At 33.7% G+C, this 25,213-nt stretch overlaps 1 long non-coding RNA gene across 1 annotated transcript in view; it reads left to right on the top strand.

Moving 5' to 3' along the window:
* The window catches only part of LOC146761808 (uncharacterized), a 2,762-nt gene extending 658 nt beyond the window's left edge, over positions 1 to 2,104 (top strand). Inside the window, exon 3 of the long non-coding RNA XR_014943703.1 lies at positions 524 to 2,104. This is a non-coding gene — a long non-coding RNA (uncharacterized LOC146761808). The remainder of the gene's footprint in view (positions 1 to 523) is intronic.
* Positions 2,105 to 25,213: the final 23,109 nt, after the last annotated feature.

Raw genomic sequence — 25,213 nt, 5'->3', positions numbered from 1 at the left:
GGTTTTATGTAGAGTCTGAAGTTGGAAACAGTGATTCTAACTGATCATTTATCATTCTATTTCTTTAAAGCATATTGCAATATCCAGTTATTAGGGGACTTTAAAAGTCCCTATACAGGTTAAAACAATAGATCCACGGAGGTTTAAGGACACCTGCTCTACTACCTCACTATCTTCATGTCTTTTAGACATCTTTATGCTTAAGAAATCCTATGGCAAAATCTACAGTTATGGTTTGAAGTCTCTTCAATTACTCTCACAGTAAAAGTGTTCGACATATATAGAAGTAATGCAACTAAATTCTACCTTCTGGAAAACCGTATTTTGCAGTCCTGTATACATTGATTATAGCTCGTTCATCCTTTCCTTCAATTTCTCCAACCGTGAAAGGAAGATAATTTTAAGTAGCTGCTAAATGTACTTCACTGCAAGGCAGAGGAGACTTCTACTTGCATTTTGATTAGTTTCTCATTGAAACTGGTGATGAAATTACCATTGGTATTAATTACTGGTCTATTTATAGAAACTGCATACAGGATTTGAGGAGACCTTAAGAAGAAATACAGTCAGCCTCATGTTCTCATCCATGAAGACAATCAATTGTAACTGATGGTCATGTACTCTGTCTTCTAAAATCTCTCTGATTTCTCAAGGTTATATATACTATTGTTTAGTTATCCCTACAAGATGTTTTTCTCCAATTTCTGAAATTAATCTTCTGTAAAATAATTCAATTTAGCTATTTATAATAAGAAAAACACTGAAGAACAATATAATGTTTCCTCTCAGTTTTCATATTCTTCTCAGTCGTGTTCTGTTATCTTTGGAAGATTACCTGAACACCTCTATTCAAGACAGTTTGCATATGTTTAAGTGATAGATTCTAAATCACACAGCTACTAATTAAATTAAAACAGTATTATTTATGTTCTCTTAAAATGCATTGGTTAAATCCCAGGTGATATTTGCAGCTCAAATAAAAAGTACTACATGAAGACTTAAAAGTCCTAGACCAGCTATTCCTCCCTCCTAGCAGGATTTATCTCCCCATTTTAAATTTGTTTATTTCCTGGTGACAAGAAGGCTGATTATCTTCAGAAATATAGTACTTGGTCTCATTTTTGCCATATTAATTTAAGACTGTGTTGTCATTTATAACAATCATCTTAACTTCAGTTTATCCTTCCAGAGCACTTGAGTCTTCCCTTACTACATAAGACTTTGTTGTATTACTGTGGATACAAATTCTGTGTAGTTACAGATCTAGGAGAAAGTAATCTTGTGAGCTTTGGAAACTTTTTCCTGGATAGCAGAGACCTGTTGAGGCTCAGGAATCACTGGCTGGACTTCTGGTGGATAGCTCTAATATGCCCCCTGTATGCAATATGCACAGTTCTGCAGAAGTCTTTTGAGAGATAAGAATCCTATATTTCAGAAGACAAAGATGGAAGAACAAATGAAGGCTAGGCTTTGAAGCTACATTCTCACCAGTTATCTCAACAGCTGTATGAAACCATAGATAGGACAATTTTTTAAAATGGAGCAAGCATCCACGGAGATTTAGCAATACAGAAGAAGGATAAGGAAAAACTGTCTCTTATTGATGTGAGAGAGCTCCAACCTTTTGGATATCTATCCCAGATGAAATATGTTCCTATGAGAGAAGATATGCTCTTTGGCCTGATAGATGGCCACAGACTAAGAATCAGACTTTGCAAATATACAGAAGACTATCAGATATCTGTTGTTGGCATCTAGCAATGCTCTATGTGGAAACAAAGAACAGAATTCGATATATGGTGTCCATAGTGGTCTGCAATAAAATAGCAAATAATATTGAACTTCTCAAACTGTGCTCGCGTGTAAGACCAAAAGAAATCTTGAGACGGTTCATATGTAAGTAAATATACATTTTTAAAATAATATTTTAAGTTTTATGTTGTACAACTGCTTGAAAAGGTAATTATTTAAATTTTAAGTAAAATAAATTCACACAATCCAATACACCAGCTTTTGTACAAGTAAGATTTTTACATATAACTTAATTTTTTTTCTTTGAAAATTATGGAATTATGCAGGGAAAGTAGTAGATCCTTGTAGGCTTTTTGACATATGTGATATAGGAATGTTTTTCCCTTTTGCAAAACAATAAAATCCAATTAAGCATAAATAATTCATTTTCTCAGTTTTGATTATAAATGTTACTATATTTGATTTTTTAAAAAGAGGGGCAAGGAGGCATAAGAGGAAGGAGAATATTTACGTGGTCAAAAAATCTCTCTAAGACTACAGATCAGGAACACTGTGTATTCTCATGTGAAGTGTTACTTAATTTTCTTGCAACTACTTTAGTTTCTTACCTGGTCAATCAGAGACATGTTTTGAAGACTTCCAACAAACACAGCACTTAATCTGTTTATTCCTCATGACAAGTATCCCCAGTGTAACTTTAATTAGAAAACTAATTTAAGAGGCCAAGGCCCAAGTCCACAAAGATATTTAGGGACATAAGTCCTCATTTAAAAGTCCGGTTCCCCTTGAGAAGCACTCAGATATGATTGCTATGACAATGAGTCTTGCCTCTGTCATTTTCAATGAATATATTGGTCTCCGAAGTGCAACAGCATTTGGTATAAAAATTTCCAGGGAAAGTTTACCTGTCTTAGAACAACACAGGTGAAGTCATTTACTTCATGTAAAACACTTTCTCATCGCAGTTTTGCATTTCCCATGGCAGTCTGGTCCCTACTCACCTCGGTATTTTTGTGCCACATGCTATGCAGTAGAGAAAATCCTGATAATGTAACAAAAGTAAAGAACAGAAAGAAGAATAAGTATAAATTACATGCTTCAAATATTCTGAAAAACTTTGTGTAATTATAGAAAAAAGAGAACACTGATGTACTTAGAGTGACGTTTTTCATGATTTACAAAAGCAGTTATTTGTGAAAGGATGATTTGAACTAATTGTGATTCAAAGGAAAAATAAAAAATTTGACATTGGATAAATGGAGGCAATTTTTCCAGTAGAACTGTGGAGGTAAGTGTCTCATATCCCCTGATTTTACTTTAAGAAAGCACATAAGTGTTTCCACAAGATCAGAATATACTTCATGTATGTTTTTAATTTGTAAACATGGAAAGGGAAATTGACTTTGTTTTTCATGCTTCCTCCACCCCACCCCCCACCCCCCCCCCCCGCCTTAAAATTAAAATGAATGTGTATAATAATGTCTCTGAAATAAAATTCTGCAGATCATATTTTCTCTGTTTGGAACCCTAAATCAGCAGAATAGTTTTAAGGAGTGCTAAGGGCACCAGTATGGACACAACTGCAGGAGGACTCAGAAAAGAATAAAAATAAAAATAAATCAAAGAGAGAGTACAAAGTGAGTACATCTGTAGAAGTGTCTTCGGACAAATAGTTATTCAGCAAAAAGGTGATTGCCATAATACAACTGTAGCTTTCAGAATCTGACATGTGTTACCCTGAGTTAGTTTGTCTAGCTACCTGTCTTGTGTTTTTGCTTCAGTGTTGGTAGAGAAGGAGAATAAATGGTATTCATATGCATCACTTCCAGATTTGTTGGTTCCTAGAGTGCCATTAAACCTTTTTCTGCTGTGGCTTATCGGTTCCTTGCTGCTGATTAGGCAACATAGGTGGAAAGGTGAATGCATTATAAAACAAGGGGAAAAAAAAGACAATGAAATCTTAGATGTTTGCCTACATGCCTCATGTAATGAAAAAAAAACCAAAAAAACAACAACAAACAAACAAAAAAAACCCCCGACTTTTACATTGTAAAAGCATAATTAAATACTTCAGTTAGACATATGGACAGCTTTCACCTTGAGAACAATCCAGAATAGTTGTTCATTAACTTATACAGGGAGGATAGAAGAAATAGCAGCCAGTAAAACTCTTGATCTGAAATTCCCTTCTAACTTTCCTAGCAGATAATAATACTGGCACACACTCAAAAAAAATAAAATAAAAAAAAATAATCTCCTTTAGATCAGTTCTATTAATGCCCTGTAAAATATCATTTTGTCAACCTCTGATAATAATTAGAATTTGAAATAGGAAGACACTTTTTTGATACAAAAGTAGTAGGAAAATTCAGAAAAAGGAAGAGACTTCAGTCTCAGTGTTCATTCAGTGCTGTCTTTTTGTGGATGGATCAGAAAAGAAATAGAAAAGATTTCAAAGTACAATCACAGTGATACACAGATACTAGAATACACACTGCAAATAAGAAATTTTAGCTTTTAATTAATAATGAGAACATTAATTTATTATTTGGTAACGTGAGAACTATAAGCTGTGATATTATGTTCTTCCTAAAAAGTGTTTCTGTTAAAGGCACATTACAATAAATATTGCTATAAAAATAATCTGATGAAACATCATACAGTATTTGCAGACCTGACCAGTCATGTCCAGAAAGGATGAACTAAAAATGGAAGAGGATATGGAAAGGTCATGCAAGTGATAGGGAAAATGGTAAAGTTCTCAACCAATATGTTACTCATGTATCCCCTGAACCATGACCCATGTAGGGGTGTTAGACTATAAAACAGCAGAGTTAGACAATAATAGTGCTGACATTGCTATTTAGTAGTTAATAAGTTAAAATCATAAGACAGATGGGATGGACTGGCCTAGCTCGGATGGCTCGGATGAAAGAAGATAATGAATTTTTGGACAAGTTCAAAAGAAGAATAACACGTGAAGCATGAAGCCTGGGCTTAGGATGAAACACAGTGTTTTGGGAAAGAATTGAAGATAGACTGATTAATCACAAGAATGAATAACATAAGTGATGTAATGTTTTCCTGATCATATAAATATAGGACCTTTGTAAAGCTTGATTGTCATTCAGTAGGAGTGATCCAAGCTCTGTATGTTTGTTGCACTGAGCTTGTTAATAAAATCAACCCTGGAGTACCCACAAGTTCAGGTCTCGACCTGGTTCCTTTCTGCAACAGCAAGCTAAACCAAATTGTAGTGCACATCTCCTTCAAGTAAAAATCTTGTAAAATAAAGTTGGACAGAAGACATAATTGCTATCAACTGTCACATCATGTACAATAATACCTGCCAGTGATAATTTGTTTAAACCAAAGTAACATTGGCATAAAAAGTGTATATAATTGTTATTTAAACATAGGCTAATCAGAATAGGATTTGATTAGGATACTGAATGGAGGATGTGGAGGCAATACAGCAATAGCTTGTCAGTGCATCCAAAATTACTTTCTTTTTTCCACAGAAGTGATTATTAGAGCTTACTGGCTTGACAGCAACACATCAAGATGCTTTTCTGACCATCTACTAGGGTGTTTTGAATGTATCTCATTCTCACTGAATGCTACCTATTATTGGGTAAGTAAGAAGCAGACAAGGACATTTGTCTTTAAGAGTTCTCACTAAATTAAGCTCATGTTGCTTTAATGTCAATTTACTTTCAATGTCTTTATTCCTTATAAAAAGACCGGACAATTCTGGGGCTTTCATTGTAAATGTAGACACTGGTTTTCATTAATTGGGAAAACACATGGGTAGCTAAATATAATTAATGTTTTGAGAAGATGCAACAAATATTAAAATATATTTTCTTTTAAAATATAACTCATTGTTTTCAGCACATCCCATCAGCAAAATCAGCATTAGCTGAACTGGGGTAAATCAGTTTAGCTTAACTGGCATCAGGGAAGTTTTGCTATTTTACCCCATTTATTAAAATAAACTTATTTAGCCAAAATATGTCCCTTTCTCCAAATAAATAAATAAATAAATAAATCCTGCAATGATCAAACTTTTTTATTTAAAAAATTGTTCTACTCTTCCAGGAAAAAAGATTTTTCTTTAAGGTAGCTTAGAAAGATCTGTCAAATCTAGTACAGTTATGTCTTATTAAGGCAACCCTCAGATAGCCATGAGCCTACAAAATTATCCAAGATGTATTTGAAGAAAAAGATTGTTTGACACTAGAGAAAAGGTTAGCTCAACACTGCAGGGATTCTAATTCTTAGTTTCATTAAAGAATTAAATTAGAGTGAAACTTTTACCCTTTCCTCCTCTTCCCACTACAAAAAGGAATGTTAACCTCAAACGGGCTTGCTGCTTATCTTCTGTATTTTGCAACCTTTTCTTCACAGCAAGGGCAAAGGTCTCTGCATTGATATTCTGAAGGGAATCTGCATGACATTGTTAGGAATGGGCAAATGATCTGAAAGTCTCAACATAGCCAATATGATTCTGATTAAAGCTTGCCATTTGTTTTCTTGCTCTTTGGAGCAGACTGCATGCTGCCTTGAATTAGAAATATGAAAGGCAGAGGAACATCCTACAGTACAGAGAGGGTATTTTGTCCTCCTCCTTTTCAAAATGCAGCTAAGTTTTCAAACTTTTTTTTCTTATTAATATTGTTTTGAGCACAGATCATTAAAATGAGGTCATCCTTGCTTTTCCTTTCAGAATAAAATGTACTTTATCTCACACATTTTCTCCAGAAGTACTGAGAAAGACCCTGATCAACTAGCATATTAACTGACACTTCTGAAACATTTTAAACTGGAAAATAATTACTTAGTATCTCAAGCAGTAGAATATGTATTTATATATATGTACATAATCTCATACAGGTAATTGTAAATGTAAATCAAAAAAGTAAAACCTTTTCTCATTTTGAAGATAGCTCTCATATGAATGTGTATACACATTTACTTGTGTAAAATGCATTTGTAGCTCCCTTTCAAACTCTGACTTAAATATCCATTAGTTTCCACTTAAGTGCAGAACCCAGTATTCAGATTAATTTTCACCAAATTAGAAAGACTCTAAACTGTAGGGGAGAAAATAATACTTTGAAATACTAATTCCCCTGAAGTCACTGGTGGAACCACTGTTAATCTCCAGAAGATCAGAACTTCATTCTTTGTTTCCATTGTACATTCTATATAGATTATTTAGAAGTTTTGCACACTGAAATTTTTATTACCTTTTATACTGTTACAACTGACTGTAAAGAGTAATATGGCTCAACAGCAGCATTTCTGTGATGTCACAGAGAGTCACCAGCACAGGTCAGATGGCAAACCGTACACAACTGCTATAATTATTTTTCTTGTTCAGAATTCTTTTTCATATGAGAAATACTGCAGCTGTTCCTGCCCCATTACACCACCATGGTGGATGCTTTGTCCCCCCAAGTGGGCTGACCTGACCTCAGGCAGGCACCTGTTGCTCACAGCAACCGAACACTGGTGTGCAATCAGCACTGTCTGGGTTGAAATCAGGGCACAAGAAAGGCTCAGTGCAGTGCTAACTCAATTTATGGCAAATAATTTTATGCATTTTCATACACTGGCTAAATGCAGTTTTGTGAACTGCGAAAAATGTACAGTCATGCTTTCTGCTTCAATAAAGGAATATGAGAATAAATTTCAAAAGTTCTGAAAAAAATCTTTAACTTGTTGGAAAATTTGTAATTCCATTTTCAGTCTACATAAACATGTTACCTGCAAATTTTGAACTTGAATCTATAGAGTTGCAATCGAAAATTCAACTTAATGAAAAATCTGATCATGTCTCTTTTTCAGATTTTTCTAAGCTCCATCTTACCAGAGAAAAATATCCCTCACTTCACGATCACACCTTATTTGTATTATTGCTTTTTGGAAGCACATACATTTGTGAAAAACTTTTTTTAAGGATAAAGCACAGGTAGAGTAAATTTCATCAAAAATCTCTGATGAACACCTTGAGAACTCACTAAAAATGGCAACCACTTCCATCAAAGCAGACTGATGTATCAGTTTCACAGAAAGAAGATCAAATATCTCACTGCACTTATGTTTTATTTACTCTCTTATATATATACTACAAGGGCTACTCCAAAAGTAGTACCTTCTGTTTTGTTATATTGTCTGATGACTTCAGAGATCAAAGAAACATTGAAGCTAACTTCTTTTTAAAATAACTTTTATCAGTTTCATTAGGAACCTATTAAATGTAGCATGTATGGGTATGATGTCATCCAAGTTCAGTTCTGCAAATCTGTACTTCTCATGTCCCTTTTCCACATCTATAGCAGCAAGGTCTGTGAAAGCTGCACTGTGCTGGGCTGTGTCCAGCAGCTTGTTTTTCTCATGTATATACAGTGTATTAAGAGAAATTTCTCTGTACCTGTTCTTCAATTACATTTTCTATTCCATTCCTCTAAATACCATCAATTCTTATCATATCTAAACAATGTCCTAGTGCATGATTTAACAATATTCTTTAAAGAATATGTATTTTTGCTTTCTTCCTACTTTATCTTTTTCACTACTTAAATATTGCATAGTGATCTTCTCTTGGATCACTTCTATCCAAGATCAAATATAGAATCGAAATATAGATTACTTCCCAAACACAGGTGCACCAACACTGGTTTGTTCCAATTATCTTCAAGTTATTTCTCATACAGGTAAACAGAACTTCAGTTTTAATTTATTGCTTCTGTAAATCTTCTGTGTATCAATATGCACAGGCTTAATCACTCCTACAAACAAGAGAATTCCTATTTCCTCCAGCCAATATCTAAGACTGGCTACATAAAATAAATATCTTTGTTTCTGTACTAGTTATAAATTATCCTTTTCTTTGAAGTCAAAAGATGTCTCGACATCTGTGTCTTTGAATAAGCAAAGGATTTTTATCATATTTTTTAGACTCTACATTCTTAAAATCATACAGGCTGTAGTGATAACACCAAAAAAAGTTAAGATTACTCCAATGCATAAATTAACACTGACTTTAAAAAGAGGAAAACAGTATATTTACATTTTTTGAGAATTACGTGTGCAGTTCAGAAGTTCATAATTGTTTAAACTTATTGTTTATCTAAAAATTAAGTCATATAAGTTTTTAAATGTTTAAAAAAAATCTTACAAAAATAATATTAATAAAATAAAATCAAAGCAAGATTTGCTACTTCACTCTACACAGTAAGAAATCTCAATATGGTTAAAATGGCAACACTTCCAAAACTCATGTTAGAAAATTAACTGTGCACTTTAAATCAGATGAAAAATTAGCTTTGCTTCACTTCATTTTACTAATGGAAAGAACTGTGGTAAGTCATAGAATTTTCAGAGCTGTGAAAAGCCAAGAAAATGTGGCACATTTTAAAGGATAAAAGAGGGATTTTTCTGTAACCATTATTTCTGCAGTTTTTCTGTCATCATATTATCTCCTCCTTCCATAAAATGAAGATTCCACTGCCTAATTTTAAATAAAGATCTGAAAATTGCAATGCAATACATAAAATGTCCATTGGTATATTTATTTTTTCAGTGTTAAAACTGCAGTATATGACATTTTGAGTTGCTGTGTAGGCAGATTACTCAAATGCATAAAATGCAAATGCTATTGCCTACAGAAGAACACATTTTTACAGAATGATGAGGAGCCAGCATACGAAATATGCCTGTAGCTATACATATATGTTTACTTTAACTTTATTCCCGCCATACATATTTGAATTATAAATCTCAACTGCAACATTGAGCTGCACAAACCATCTCTGCACTGCCTAAACTGGACATAAAGTGTCATATACACTGCTAGAAGGCCAAGAAGTAAGGAAGTGTGATTTAACCCGGCAAATGGTTTTCTGTGAGCAGAACGAATGCACACTGTAGTAAGAGTGACCATCACTAAAATCAATAAGCATTAAGAACTGAAAATGCTTCCAGGACTTGGTACACAACCTTGATTACAGGCTACTGGCTGTATCAATTTGTCAAGGCCCAAATACCTTGTAATCCTAAGTAAGGATTTCAACGTAACTGTAAAGTTAATCTGGAAAATATCTTACCAGATACAGAGCATAATCAGAATTACTTTCAGAGTGTCCTACATATATGTGACCCACAGCAATTCCTCTTCTCTCAGTGCAGTCCAGGCAAGCCAATATGTTGGGCATTCATGATTTCCTCAGTGTTATCAGTGATAGTAATTCATAGCACATGAAATATAAAAGGTACATTGCATATATGAAAGCTGCTACAAAAGTATTATCTCTTATCTTATTGTACTGGTCCACACTTTCAGAGACAGATGTTGGTGGTATGGCAGTAGAGGTTGAACCTTCTCATCAATATTCTATTTCATTTTCATGCTGTAAAACTTCCAAGTGGAAGTCTGACAAAATTCGACATGCAAGAGTTTATAAAGCAAAGGTGTGGAATTAAATTTCAAAAATGTTGGCTATTGATATTCATCAACAACACTTGTTGAAAATTTATGGAGATCAAATAGTGTATGTGAGGACAGTGGAGTTGCAGTGGTGGGACATGAAAGACAAACTCATGTTTCAGACGGCCATGGACAGATGTCACACTGTGAAATGAAAAGTGTCTCAATCAGATCACCTGTGTGAATCTGCTAATGGTGTCTGTGTTGAAAAAGAGTGTAGCTAAAATTTTCCTCTGTCAAATGCTTCTATTGTTCTCTTATTTTCTTTGAGTTAGAGTGTTAAGAACATAGATTTTTACTCAGATTCTGCATAAAGATATCATTGCTAGTTAATCTATGTCTACAATAACAATATCAAACTCTGAATAACATCTAATACGGAAATAAATAATGACATACTTCTTTCTCAGTTTTGATGCAATTCATAAGGTATTTCAGAGAATGCTGTAATAGAAGTGCAATGTAATGTGACATCAGAATAGCTCATTTAAATGAGCAAGATTTATTTGCGTATACAACATTTCTTACTTTTGAACATTTTATAAGGAAATATGTCCTTATTTCCTTATTTTGTAGGTACATACTAAATGTAGTGCAAAATTTGTGTAAAGTTAAGAGTCAACGTTTTAAACAAAAATTTGTCACATTTTTCTGAATTTTCATCCTTCATTGATAGAATATATCTTTCAACAGATGTAATTCCAATCTAATGCATTATCTGTGACTCTAACTTTGTCTGAGAACTACCTAAATCTTATTTCTTTTTTTCTTCACCCTACTGAGCACATATAGCCACTAGAACAAAGTGACCAATTACTCAGTCCTGCAAAGTGCACCCAGATAAATCTCTGTAATATACCTAGACACATACTAAGCTTTCTTTGGCAAATGTGATGGTTACTCTGAATAAAGATAACAAATTATTTCCTTTTACGCTTCTCTGCCTTTTTTTTTTTTACGCTTCTCTGCCTTTTTTTTTTTTTTCTTTTTTTTTTTTTTCTTTTTTCCCCCTAACAAGCCACAGCTGAAAAAGACTAAACAACTTATTAGAATAGTCATTGATGTTGAGGAGGCTATTGCTTATATTTCTAGTTTTAGCCTTTGACATGGTGAGTTGAAATTTCATTAATTCAGTGATCTGTGCATTAGTTTCCCTGAATGGAATGTGGTGAGAAATAACACTTGCAAAGTGGCCTTACTATTAGGTAAGAGGAAAGGTAGATACAATCTGAAATTAAAAGTAATTGTAAAATATTTTTAACTCCCAACATACTCCTTTTGATAGTCTTGTTCTTTTTAATTTCTTTTTTTTTTTTTTCAGAAAAGTCTTTATAATATGAATAAATAATGACACTCAGATGATATATTTTGCTATACGAAGATAAATTTGATGCTACTGTGCAAACACTTTAAATACTTTTTCTTTACTGGAAGAACTAAACTATATTTTACTCTTCATTATGCTAGAAAAAGACATCCTTCAGAACATTCAAAAAATTTAACAATGAATTTACTCTCAAGTTAAATCTAAATTTTCTATTAATTATATTCAGATTTTCCTTACATATCAGTGGCATTGCTGGACAGCATTATCAAACATTACTAGTAATAATTATATTGTATATACAAAAAGAAGACTTCAAGCCTTTTTGTCACCATGTACACAAATTATTTAAAAGGCATTCCAGCAAGATAAACTAAATCATTACCAATTACTTGGCAGACTGACAGGCTGGAAGATATTTTCTACACAAATTGTGTTTAATAGAGACTGTCACGTGAGAAAGTATGATGGAAGCATGGAGAGTAAATGAAACAGGCAAGTTTTTCTTTGTAAATCTTGGTTTATATGAAATCTACTCATGACGAATCATTTTAGGAGTAAATTAGATGGAATTTTCATTTTAAAAAAGGAAGAATTTTGATACATACTTTAATAATAAATTCATTCCTAAATAGGATTCATGGATAAGACCTTCACCCCTTATGATATCACCAACAGTAAATTTTTATTAACTTTTACTTCTTGGAAGAAAATCCCAGAAAATAAGCCAGGAACTGGTTACTATAATGGAAAATGCATGGGTTCATTTAAGAACAATTTTTAACACAGTGTAGAGAAGAATTCAAAATCTGTATGTTATCCTGGTTTTAGAAGAAAAAAAGTATTCATCAAAGTAGACCTATAAACCCACAAGCTGAGATTAATCAAGCCACAGTTTAATACTCACAGCTTGCAACTTTATAGTCAAATACTGCATAACAATTAGTATCATCCTTTACAGTGGTATTTCTTGTGTGTACGCAGTATACTCTGTGAAAGCACCATGAAGAATACTGCAGATTACTCAAAACCAAAAATAAATGTAACAGACTATCGATATAAATTTGTCCCTATCACAGCAATCTGTGTTGTATTTGACTTCAGTTTGAAAGGAAATAAGCAAATAAACAAAAAAAGCAAAATCAGGTCATCTTAATTTTTATGGAATAACCATAAACATTACTAATATTCACAGCCATGAAAATGATACTGTAATGCTTAAACTGAAACTTTGGCTTACATGCACTGAGGTGTGGTTCTCTGCAAGATTCATCTAAGTTTTAAAGATATTTTATACAAATATAGGTTCATTTATTGAGACAATGTTCATTCATAAAATTGCTGTGACATAAAATAACCTATAAGAGAAAAAATATTCCACATTAAAGAGAAAACATTCAGTACATATAAAATTATACTACAGCAACAGGCCCTCTTATTAATTCTCTGTTTAATTAACAATTTTTTGTAGTATATAACGATTGTAGTTTTGTTTGTTTTTTCTTTTCCTGGCTAACAACTATTCTCCCAAGGAAATATGTTCTCAGTTGAGGATGGTTGGATACGGCTGGAAAAATAAAAGCAGACTGAGGACTGGGAGCCAAGATCTCTGTTTAATTATAATTGATAAGAAATGAAATTTATAATAAAATCACAGGTGTAATGGTTGATGAGCATCTCTTAAATGGAACTGATCTAAGAAGCTGATGTCCCAAAATGAGTCGAGTATGGCAATTTGAGAAAATACTGCTCTGAGGCACATGGAACAGAGCTTAAGTTTCAGTATCTAAGAAAATTCCATGATGTAACAAGATCAAGTAGCAGTTTCAAAGCATTTTTATCTTGATTCATTACAGAAGTGAAGGTGATATGCGTTCCTTTTGCATAACATCTCTAATTTTCATCATGGTACTTGACAGGAACCACATTAGTATCACACTTATTATATTATAGTTCACATTCTTCTCCTCTAACTCAATTTCTCAGAATTAACCCAGCTCCAAAGCAGAGTCATTCTCTCATTTTCCTTCCTCTTATCTCCCTGAAACTTTTATTTAATGAGCTTCCTGAAGGATAAAGTACTGATCTTTGCAATAGTTTCAGTTATTTTTCCCTGAAGAAAAATAAAATAAAGAGCAATTTTTGACAAGGAAGAAATTACACCCTGAGCCTAAATATAATTTAGCACTGTCACCATGGGGAAAAAAATAAAATAAAATAAAAATAAAATATATAAAATTGGTCTACTTATTTTTTTCATACAGTGACCAAAATTATGTCTTTTCAAATGATGCACTGAACATTTGTCAGCACAACTTCTAAGGAACAGAATTACACTTCCTTTTGCGTCTTAGTATATCTTCCACTTGTCTTAATTGAAGAAATTTTTTCCTTGCTATTCAGGAAATTACATATTCCAGTGGAGCATAACTTGCGTGGAGCCTTAGCACATGAGACACTGGGATGTACAGAGTTCTTTTTGGAGCAGACACTGTCCAATTAGATGTGTGAATGTTTACTTCTGTCAAAAGCAGAAATACTTTCTTCCATTACTGTCAAAAGCAGAAATATTTTCTTCCTTTATTTTTTATTTTATCAGGAACTGGAAATGTGCAAAAACAATCTATTGGAAGGTGCATATATTTTCATAATTTTGAGGTAACAACTCCATTTCTTATTAACAGGAAAGCATTCTTATTGTAACATGAGCTTGGAAAATATCAAGCTATGTCAAAAAATTTTTCAAATGATACAGACAATGTATTTCCTCGCTCATAACAACAATTAAAACAATGTACTAAAGCATGATGTTCTGAGTAGGTTATTTAAAAAAAGGTTTAGACTTTGATAGATAAAAAGCAAATTTTATTGAGTTTTGTGATATTTTAATTTCATTTAAAGGAGCAGTAGAATACATAATCTACTTGCCAGATGTTCAGTGTCAAAGGAACTCGGTTCAGTTTTATCTGAGTCTTGCAGTTCTTGCAACACAGCATAGGAGATACCGTCTCATGCAGGGCAGCAGATGAAATCAGGTGTTGAGCACAGAGGGAGCATGGTTTATTCAAAATCATGCATTTTTCATTTTTTTCAATCTCAGCAAAAACTTTGTTTCATAAACAGTAAAAAATTCTTCCTTTGTAAACAAAGATGTTAATAGCTTCACATGATGCTTACCTTTGTTCTTTCCTTTCCTGGACAGACTTTGCAGAATCTTCAAATTGATTTATAGAATTTTTTTCTGAGTCCTTGATATAGTAACTATCAGTGAGTGTTCAATGAGTGCATGGAATTGCAGGGGAAGAGTTCAAATATCCAGAGTATTATTTCCAAACAATATAAGTGACCTGGATGGAGAAAGGAAAATGGGTAAATTCTTAGGTCTATTTATTCCTTCCTACCACAGTGGTGATTTTGCCTTTTTGCTTGTCTCTTTCTTTTGCTCATCCTAAGGTAAGGAGATATCTATTCAAGAGCCAAAGGCTTTACCAAAATCAGTATAAAGCAGTAAACATTTTCACTCTGCCTCTACTCCCATCTTTTGAGAAGGCACATCAGCAGACACAGAAAGTAAACTGACTAAAAAGGAAATAAATAAGAAGGTAGGATACATTTTTAGTCCTTCCTGATCTGAAACAGTTGTAATTGCACTCATTTCAGTGTGGTTCTAAGTTTAGAGTTACTGTCCAAATTAAAATAATTACTAACTTAGGATGCTTCTAATCTTTAATTTTTTCCTATTTGCTAAATATAATGCTTGCTATTCAGGTCTCTATGTATGTATTTGGGCAACATTATGTGCAAAAATTACTGTATTGAGTGAAAGTAGTAGGCAAGAAATTCAGTGAAAGTCCTTATACCAGGGAAGCTTTAACTCATCCTCTTATCTGGGGATTCAACTGTCCAGATTGCTTAAATATATGAGGGCTAATCCAAAATTAATGCCTCCTGTTTTACTATATTGACCACAATGTCTGAGGTGGATGTTGATGGTATGGCAGTAGAGACTGAACATTCTTGCCAACATTCCATTGCATTTTATTTCTGTGCAGCAGATGACAGCAGAGGGGCAGTCTAGCAAATGGTGTTTGACATGCAGTTGTGGATGAAACAAAGTTGTGGCACTGATATACTCCACACAGACTAAATACGAAGCTGAATATCAATTTCAATGCATTGGAAATAATGGTGGCAATGTTGGAATATCCTAAAATTTGTACCAGGTGGATCTCATGAACACATTACATGTCAAATAAAAAATAAAAAAAAAATAAAAAAAAAATTTAAAAATCACTATGCAAGTTTGCCAGAATTTTTGAATCAATGCAAGGCTGAAGGTAACATTTTCCCGGATCACATCACTGTGGGTGATGAGGCATGAATTCACTACTACAAGACAGTGCCAGAACAGCAGTCCCTGGAGTGTCAAAATGTTAACTCTCCATTGATTAAACAGTTCAAAATGCAGTCCTCAAAGTGTAAAGTGATATGCAGTGTCTTTTGGGATAGGAAAATGATAATCTTTCTGGAATTTGTGGAACACAGACAAGCCATCAACTCTGATCACTATCTAACACTGCTGACTAAGCTGAAGAATCAAACTTCCAAAGTCATCCCAAAGAAGAAAATCTTTCTCTTGCAACAGGATAATATCAGATTAAAGGCAGTGGGGCACACTGCAAGTCTTCTCCAGACTGTCCTACCACATTCACTGTATAGTCTGGATTTAACACCTGCTTGGGCCAGGAAAAGATGGACTGCATAGGCAGCACTTTCCTAGCAACTATGCCATTATAATATCTATGAAACAGTAAGTTACCTCTTTTTCTGCAGATTTTTACAAGTGTGGTATGTAGGTTCTTGTTCATCACTGGTGAAAATGCATCACTAATGATGGTGACTACACTGAAAAAAAGTGTTTTGTAACAGATTTTGCTCTATCACATACTGTTATTTTTCTCTTCCTATCTATTGTACTTTCCATAGAAATAAATAAGAGGTTTTCAGAGCAACCAACATGCATTAAAACAGATGACCATCTACAGGTAGAATAAAATGATGCCCTCTGGAAACCTTAACCACCACTTATGCACATTCTGTGGAAAAACAAATAAACAAGCAAAAACAAACAAATAAACACCACCACAACAGTTTTCTTCATATTGTTTTTAAATAGCTTGAACAATTTATTTTAGGATTTGAATTTGTATTTCTCTGCGTGTATGTGGGTTTGGAAACAAACACCAGGATTTAATATTTATGATTTCAAGTGATCATTAAACAGTCTAGATCTTACACATCCCTGAAGCTCTTACTTTATGCTATACAAATAGCTTAAAATTTATCTCCACTGGAAGTGCCAGCTTAATACTCTATCTTGTTCAATACTTGTTCCAAATTGTGATCTTTTGGTGAACTGATACTGTATGCCTAATCATCTCCTCTGAAACAATGCTAAAAACAAGCACCCACCCACAGAGAGGTCAATGATAAAATAGGATGAATTTAAATAAGAAAATAGTTCAGAAATAAAAATGCTGGATAGTTATACTCTCCTGCATTCTACGCTACTCTACAACTAGTACTAGTACTCTTCTAGTCTATACTAAATCCTGCATAAAATTGTATTCTACAAGGATGGATCAAGAAGGACAAGGTAGAGACAATGACTTTTTTATTTCCTCCAGATTGGCTCTCTATATTGCTAATACTGCAATAACTTTATTGCTCTTTAAAAGTGAATAAAATGACTGCCTTTGGAAGTTTCAGCCTTATGGACATAGGTAAATTTTGGCTTCAGCATCAAGTTAAATGTTGATATGTCTAGATTCTACCAAAAAAAAAAAAAAAAAAAAAAAGAAAGAAAGAAAAGATAAATGTGCTGTCAGGAAAATGCTTGGAAGTGATAAAAATTGCACTGTCTTCAATCTGGCAGATTTTGTCCCCACTAGCTCAGGGAAATTAAAAGGCAGAAAGAAGCAACATTCAGAGTGTTAATGTAAAAAAGGAGAAAATTTTTAGTAAGGAAAAAAAAAAAGTGAAAAGTATGGAAGATGTAGAGGACGAGAGGAATAGAGAAAAAAAAAGGCTTTATGTTCTTCCTGAGACTGACAATGGAACAGAGATGTTAGAGAAGACAGTTAAGCATCACGGAGGGTTTTGGGGGGCACGTGTTATTCTGACAGATTAGAAATAGAAATAAACCCTTGATGTAAATCTTACAGAACACTTCAGTTTAAAATCTGTAGAGTCTCCTGTATAATTTAAGAGCTATGGAAAAAAAAAAAAAAAGAAAAAGAATAATAATACAGAATTGCGTTTTTTGAGGTGTCAGTTTTCCTCCATTTCTACGTTTTAATTAATTTTATTCAAATTCCAATTTAAAATTAAAAAAATCCATTCACACAAAACATGAAGTACTTTTTGTACCCCTAACTGCTGATGGCGTTTTGGACATGAGAAGGGGGTCACAGTGGGCTGTGACTGTGCCCCATCAGCCTGCCCAAAACTTTTTTCCATGAGGCGTCTACACCTTTAATCAACTGGCAAAGATTAGAGCAGCTTGTGACTTTCACTCTCCTGTCCCAGAAACAGAACAGAACCCTTTCAGAAGATGGTGCTTCTACTGTTAGGTCTGTAATTAGCAAGCCGAGATTCTGACTGAAAAAACACTCATCCACACTATTTGTGTTTTAATAATATTTTTTACACAACAATTGTCTTTTTAGATACATTTTTCCATGTTTCTCTGAACACGTTTAATACGCTTCGATATGGATGGTGTGTTCACATACACCATCCCTGTCAGCTCAATGCTTATGAATGCTCCCAATCCCCTGAGTTATTTGTCTAGGCAGGGGGGTTGAAACTACATGATCCTTGAGGTCCCTTCCAACCTGGGTCATTCTGTGATTCTGTAATCAGATCTGATTCTGCAGGCATGTTTCTGAGCTAGTATCCTGCTGTGCTGCTAGCTGCTCCTGTTTCTTTACAAATGTGAAACTATATCCTATGACCATTTTTCATTGCTATGCAGAATAGATTTTTTTTTCCTTTATTAAAGTCCTCCATTTCTATCATCCATGTGGATATTCATGTAATCACACACCATATGTTGCAAAAATGATTTAATAAAAACTTGTAAAAGTGCATTGTTCAGCAACATAGTCATAGCCATTTGGAGAAAGTCAGGTCTGTCTGTCTTCATACAGAATAGCTTGGGCCAGCATTTCTTTCTAAGCACCTCTGTGAAAGCTCAGATGGGAACACTAATATTCACAGCACTAGTGATGAAACCTGAGGACTCTTCATCAGGCACAGTATTACTTATAATGATGTTATTGAACTTCTTTTGCACGAAATGCTAAGTAATAAACTATTTTTTTCTTCATTGTTTTTGAGCCAAAATCAGAATTTGTGTTGCAGTACAATGACATGAAGAGCAGGGTTTAACCTAAATGCTCACCATAGGTGCAGCAAAGAAAATACCATCAGATATTACCACCCCTTCTCTCAGTGAAAATTTCCTTCATCTATAAATTAACTCACAGAATCACAGAGTAACAGAATGGCTTGGGTTGGAAGGGACCTCCAAGATCAACAACCCCCTGCCACAGCAAGGCTTCCAACCTCCATAGGTAATGCTAGACCAGGCGCCCAGTGCCCCATCCAACTTGGCTTTGAACACCTCCAGATATGGGGCTTGACTTGAAGCCAGATCAGCTTTGAGCTACCCTGTTTCCACTTGTAAAATAAAGTACTCTGGTTTTGTGTTCCTAAGGGCAGCTACAGAGATATTAGTTCATAGTGCTGAGTGAGGTGAGTGTCAATTTATCCCTGCTTTAACTTGAGCACTGCAACTTTCTGCTTTTGTATTCTCAAGCTAATTCTTGTTGTTGTATAATTCAACATGCCTAGACACACTGTGCCACAAATAGCTCTTCAGCTCTGTTTAAACTGCAGTTAGGAAATGCATCTTCCAGTTAAAGCCTTTAGCAGCATCAAATGGTCACTTAGGGATTATAATTTTACTTATTCCATTCGTTCATCAAAAAGCTGTTTATAAAAATTACTTATAAACTTAAAAAAAAAAAAAAATAATTCTTAGAGACTATCTTTTCAAACTTTGACACTGGAGCTCAATTTATTTATTTACTTTGAGTCAGAAGATAGCCCATCTTTAAGACTCCATTTAAAAAAAACCTGTTTTGCAGGATTAAACCTCTTAAAATTTTATTGGTGTCTATATTTTATATTAATGGTGTTGCATCTCCCCAGGTATTTTCACAAAAGGGCATTTTAGAAAGGTAAATTCAACTGATGGATTAATTTCTCTGCAGAGGTTTATTAACATTTTTGTCAATTTATCCCATTAAATACTTCAGTATCCCTAGGTGGTAATGAACTGCAATAGCAGCACAGACTTCACACAATGATGGCAAATTAATTCCAATAATTTTCTCAGTAACGCTGCCATAGCACAAATGAAATGCTGATCTTTAACAAGTACAGCTAAGATTAAAAAATAGATAAATAAATATATATTTATCAATATGCACTTAAAGTAAACCTACTTGATTATGAATTCAAATTTCAGAAGCAGTTTACAACATAGAATTAAGAAGAATTAGAAGTATTGGCACCAATATTCTTCCCAGTAACATAAAATAAGCTCAGCAGAATTTTGTTAACGTCTGTGTATATGAAGGCTGACAAATGTCAGAAACATGACACCATATATTCATATATCAGAAACATATATCTCAGCTTCTCTTAAAGAGGGGATAAGACATATGATCTACCCAAACTGCAGTGCTCAGAAGTGCCAATGAAATGATTCCTATTAACTACAGCAGACAGTGCACCAGCTGCAATAGCCTATCAAAAAACCCTTGAAATTTAAATTCTGATTGCTGAATATTTACAAAAATGTGCTTCTGAATGAATGCCATTAAATCACAGGGAATTCTTCACAGCCAACAACTTGAAATATTCAACTAATGCAAATATTCAATTAAAACTGCAATGTATCTGCTTTCAGGAATACCTCAAAAAATGTCAAAGATGGTTCAATATAATATTACCTAAAAACTGTGATTGTGAATTCCTAGCTCTCAAGCCAAAAGACATTTACTTTTATTGCATTATTGCTTTTCATTTAAATCTATCTATTATATTGCTTAATATTAAAAATAAAAAAGTGTTCACAAGAGTTTAATAAATATTAGAAATGCTACATTAACAACTTTGTAAAAGGATAAAAGATTACATTATGACAAAATAAGGATGAAAGAAATAAATTAAGGAAGTGAGATGATTAGTATTTTGTAAAAACAAACAGATTGGAATATTCAATACTTCCCCCAGAAAAAAAAAAATAATAATAATAATAATTAAAAAAAACAAAAAAAACTTTGTCCATAATACAGAAGAGAGAAGAAAACTGTACAAAGTTTCTCCCATAGCACCATAAAAACTTTATTTTTAAAAATTACTTGTGCTTATCTACCTCAGTGCAGTGAAAAGGATGATTTTAATTTTGATACTTACTATCCTAACAGGGCTTTAACTGTTACATAACTCCTAACATAATCATTTCTCCTTTCTATATCATGTTTTTTCGAAAAAAGCATGTAAGCTAAGTTAGGCTTTCAGAAACTGCTTCAGGTTTGTTTGCTTTAGACAGTGGTGGATAAAGAGATGCAGGGAAGGCTGGCGATGAATTCTATGAAACACAAAACTGAGAAAGGCTGCTGAAAACTAAAGCATCACTAGTCCCTTTCAATATAAGTAACCATGCTTGCTCAGGAATATTCACACGGCAACAAGCATGAGATTCTCCTTGTTTGGTGTTTGTCTAAAGATGCAACAGAGCAGAGAAAAATACAGCTTATTTTTGTAACTGCAAATTGGCTGACTGGCAGTAGGAAAAAAATCACTTTCAGTTTCTAAACACAATAGATTTGTTCTAGATTATTTTTTATTATTGAGAGTAGTATGAGTCATCAAATTGGGCAGTTACAATCCTTTTACTTTTCTTCAGCACAGAATCATTCATTTCTGGCTGAACCTTAGCTGCATATTCCCCATACACTCTTATAAAATAAAAACAAAAGAAAAAACCTCCCCAAAGCTGCCCATTTCAGTATGTATATTTATTATTCGTACTTGAAAAATAAATATTAGTTACTGAAAAATTTTTTCTAGGGTTTTTCATTATCAGATCTGAATTATCACCAGCGGAAAATGACCACGTGCATTTGGTTGGCATTTAAAAGAATTTTATCTTTAGATGGCTTTCTGGAGATTATAATTTCATGAACTTTGATCAAAATATTGTCTCATTTTTGTCTTGACTTCACTGGCAGCAATATTTCACAAAAACATCGAATTCAACATGATATCAATGGCTCAAAAACACAATAAATTTAGATTTTCTTAACTATATAGATTTCTAAATAACACTTTCATTCTTGACTTTAATGAAACATAGTTTTTGTGCTTACCCATACTGGAATTTTTTTCTGTGGCTCAGGTGCACAAGTATCGTTCCTCTTTGATTCTGTTCAGTTTTGCATTACATTTGTTATTACTTTCTGAATTCTCATAAGGTCCTGAATTTCCAGTTTAGTTAAGCTGTTTAGGTTTATTCATTCACATAGTAAAATAAACACTACAGTTTTGGACATCAACTGAAAATTTAATGAAAACTCACAAATAAAGAATATATGTGTATTAAATTTAAGCCCAGATGCAGAGCAAAAGAATTAGTATAAGCAGGCTCTGGATAAACACTTAATTAGCTAGCTGAATTGTAAATAAAAGTCTTGATGTATTTGTTAGCAATGAAGATGGCAACAATTCATTAGGTAAATGGCATTTTGCATTCAATATTATATATTAGATGAATGCTTCTTAATAATCAGGTTTTTTTTTCAGCAGGAAAGACCTTGAAGCTAGTTTGCAATTAATGTATTATCATCTCTGCATACTTAAAGCCTGGCTTTTATATAAGGCTAGGAGAACTCAAATATGGTCTATAAAAATAACTCATTTAAATGTATTTTTTTAATTCATGAAAAAATTCTTTAGTAAACTTTACATTCATTTTCCATAAGTTCATTTAAAGAAGATGATGCATAGCACATACTTTAGTTATATGAGTCTTACAGATAAAGTATAGGTACAATTCTCTGGATGATCATGAAGGAAAACATATCTTTATGATTTGTTATTGAAGGAGAAATGATAAGTCCTTTCCCACTACTGAATATCTGGTACAAATCAAGCCAAGTTCTGATCAAGTATCTGTGGCTTATTTTGGAACAAGGAGAGAATTCTTCACGGATAGAGGTCTAACAGTAAAACCAAAATGATTGATAATACAGTGTTGGACTGCAAGTCCTAAGAATATAAACAATAAGATGTGAAGTTTTGGAAAACATTTAAGTGCAGAGCACCACAGTACAAACTCTCTAATCACCTCTTTCCTGACCTATACAGTCTACCTAATGAAAAAATGATTAATGCAAAGAAAATAAAAAGACCAAGGCAAAATTTTTAAAAAAGGAAAACAAAACAAAACAAAAAAGAAATTATGTCTATTAGCATCAGCATCAGTATAACAAATTTATTGGAGGCTGACACAAAATAAAACTGATTGTAGCTTGCCTGAACATGATTGTTGCTCTTTTCTATCTTTCCCTGTGAAGCCTTTCCTGTGAATTTCACACTTACTAATCACATATAGCTTTAAATTAAAATAACTTTCAAGAAAACTGATTCTGTCTGACTTCCATCATACCTCAGTGACATATGAATCAATTTCTAAATACTGATTTTTTTCCTTCTATGGAATACAACTCTCACAAACTTTGCACTTCAAAGACATCTTGCACTGCTTCATGCCATCTGAAAATGGATAGTTAAAGAAGTCCTGTATATGGGGAGGACAACCCCATTCACCAGTACAAACTGGGGACCAACCTAACAGAAAATACTCAGTGTGGCCAGAAGTGTAATGCTGTGTCAAATTCTGGGCACCACAGTAGAGGAGAGATATAGACATATTGGAGCAAGTCGAGCAAGTCCAGTAAAAAGCTGCTTAAATAATTAAGGGACTGAAGCACCACTCATATGAGGAAAGGCTGAGGAAGCTCAGCCTGTTCAGACTGGAGAAAATAAGGCTTAAGGTGATCTGATCAATATGCTTAATTATTTGAAGGGAGAGTGTCAAGAAGATGGGGTCAGATGCTTTCCATTGGATTCCAATAGGACTGAACAAACTGAAACACAAGGAGTCTGACTGAAAATAAATATCTTTGTTGTGAGAGTGACAGAGCACTGGAGGTGCTGGAGGTTTGGGAGCTTGTGTAGTCTCCTTCCCTGGAAACATTTAAAAGCCATCTGGACAGAATCCTGTGTAATGTGCACCAGGGCACACTGATTGCGAAGCTGAACCATATGATCCCCAGAGGTCTCTTCCAGTCTTTCCCATTCGGTGTGATTTTGTGAACTCATCCTCACTGCCCTGCTACTTTGGTTCTCACGAACTGAGAACCAAACTTTTTCACCCATTCTTAACTGGTCTTTCTTTGGCAGCTAAAAATAAGCAGTAGGGTAACTACTCCAGATAGACAAAAAGCAATGAACATTAAGACTTTACTGACAGCTAGGATCATGGTGATTCACTCAGCATCTAAAGGTTTTAATCTGGTTTTGTTAATGGCCACCTGAGCCCAAAAAACCTTGGCCACTTGTTTCAACCCTCACATTGCCAACTGGCCCAAGAATTCATATAGCAGTGCAAACAGACTACCAGCTAAGAAAATAAATCCAATAAAAAAATGTTAATCAGAATATTGCTCTTATAGCTGCATTATTTCCCTGAAGTTGTTTACCTCTTGGTTTTCATTAGTCATATTTACATAGGATGTAAGGAACTAAAACAACTAAAACTTTTTGTCCTATTTCTTCAGAAAAGCTGTTTAACTTTCTATCTGCCTGGGCTTTTCTGTGTGCAGAGTGAATATCTTTCCATTTTGCATAGCACATACCTAATCCACATGGAATATAAATGCCCCTAATAAATATGAGCTATTGCAAAATCTGCTGACCAAGTATTAGGACCAAAAATTGCAAAGAGGGAAAGATGTAGGCTGTCAGGTAGCTTGTCATTCTGTAGTTAAGGGAAGCAGCTTTAGTGTTTATTGTGCCAATTATAAACAATGAAAATAACCTAGGCTTCAACAAAATGCTTTTCTGTAAACTTCCAACTTGATACCAAAGCTTATTTTGATTTTTGTCTACAGAGATTGTTATGTAGTAGCTGCTTGATCCTTTGGGTAGGAGTTAGAAAGCTTGTGCATTGAGTAAATAAGAAAATCAAATTGTATATTTATATGATTTCCAGTTTGAATTAGTTCAGAAAACAAAACAAAACAACTCTCTTGCATAATCTTTTTGATCCATGGAAAAATAGCAGAGTTGGAATAAAGGACTATGAAATCATAATTTTAGAGTCATCTAGTGATAACATTTTATATTCATTTTGAAATTGCTTTGCAAGGAAGTAATTTTTGGTATGAACTCACTATGCTAAGCAAAAATACAGATTTTTACTTCAGTAGAATCTGTTATATATA

Source organism: Coturnix japonica, chromosome 2 (genome assembly GCF_054131305.1).
Source record: "Coturnix japonica strain WE chromosome 2, WE-NBRP24, whole genome shotgun sequence".
Taxonomy (NCBI): domain Eukaryota; kingdom Metazoa; phylum Chordata; class Aves; order Galliformes; family Phasianidae; genus Coturnix; species Coturnix japonica.
The sequence above is the reverse complement of the archived record's forward strand: the minus strand, read 5'-3'. Positions and strand labels throughout refer to the sequence as shown.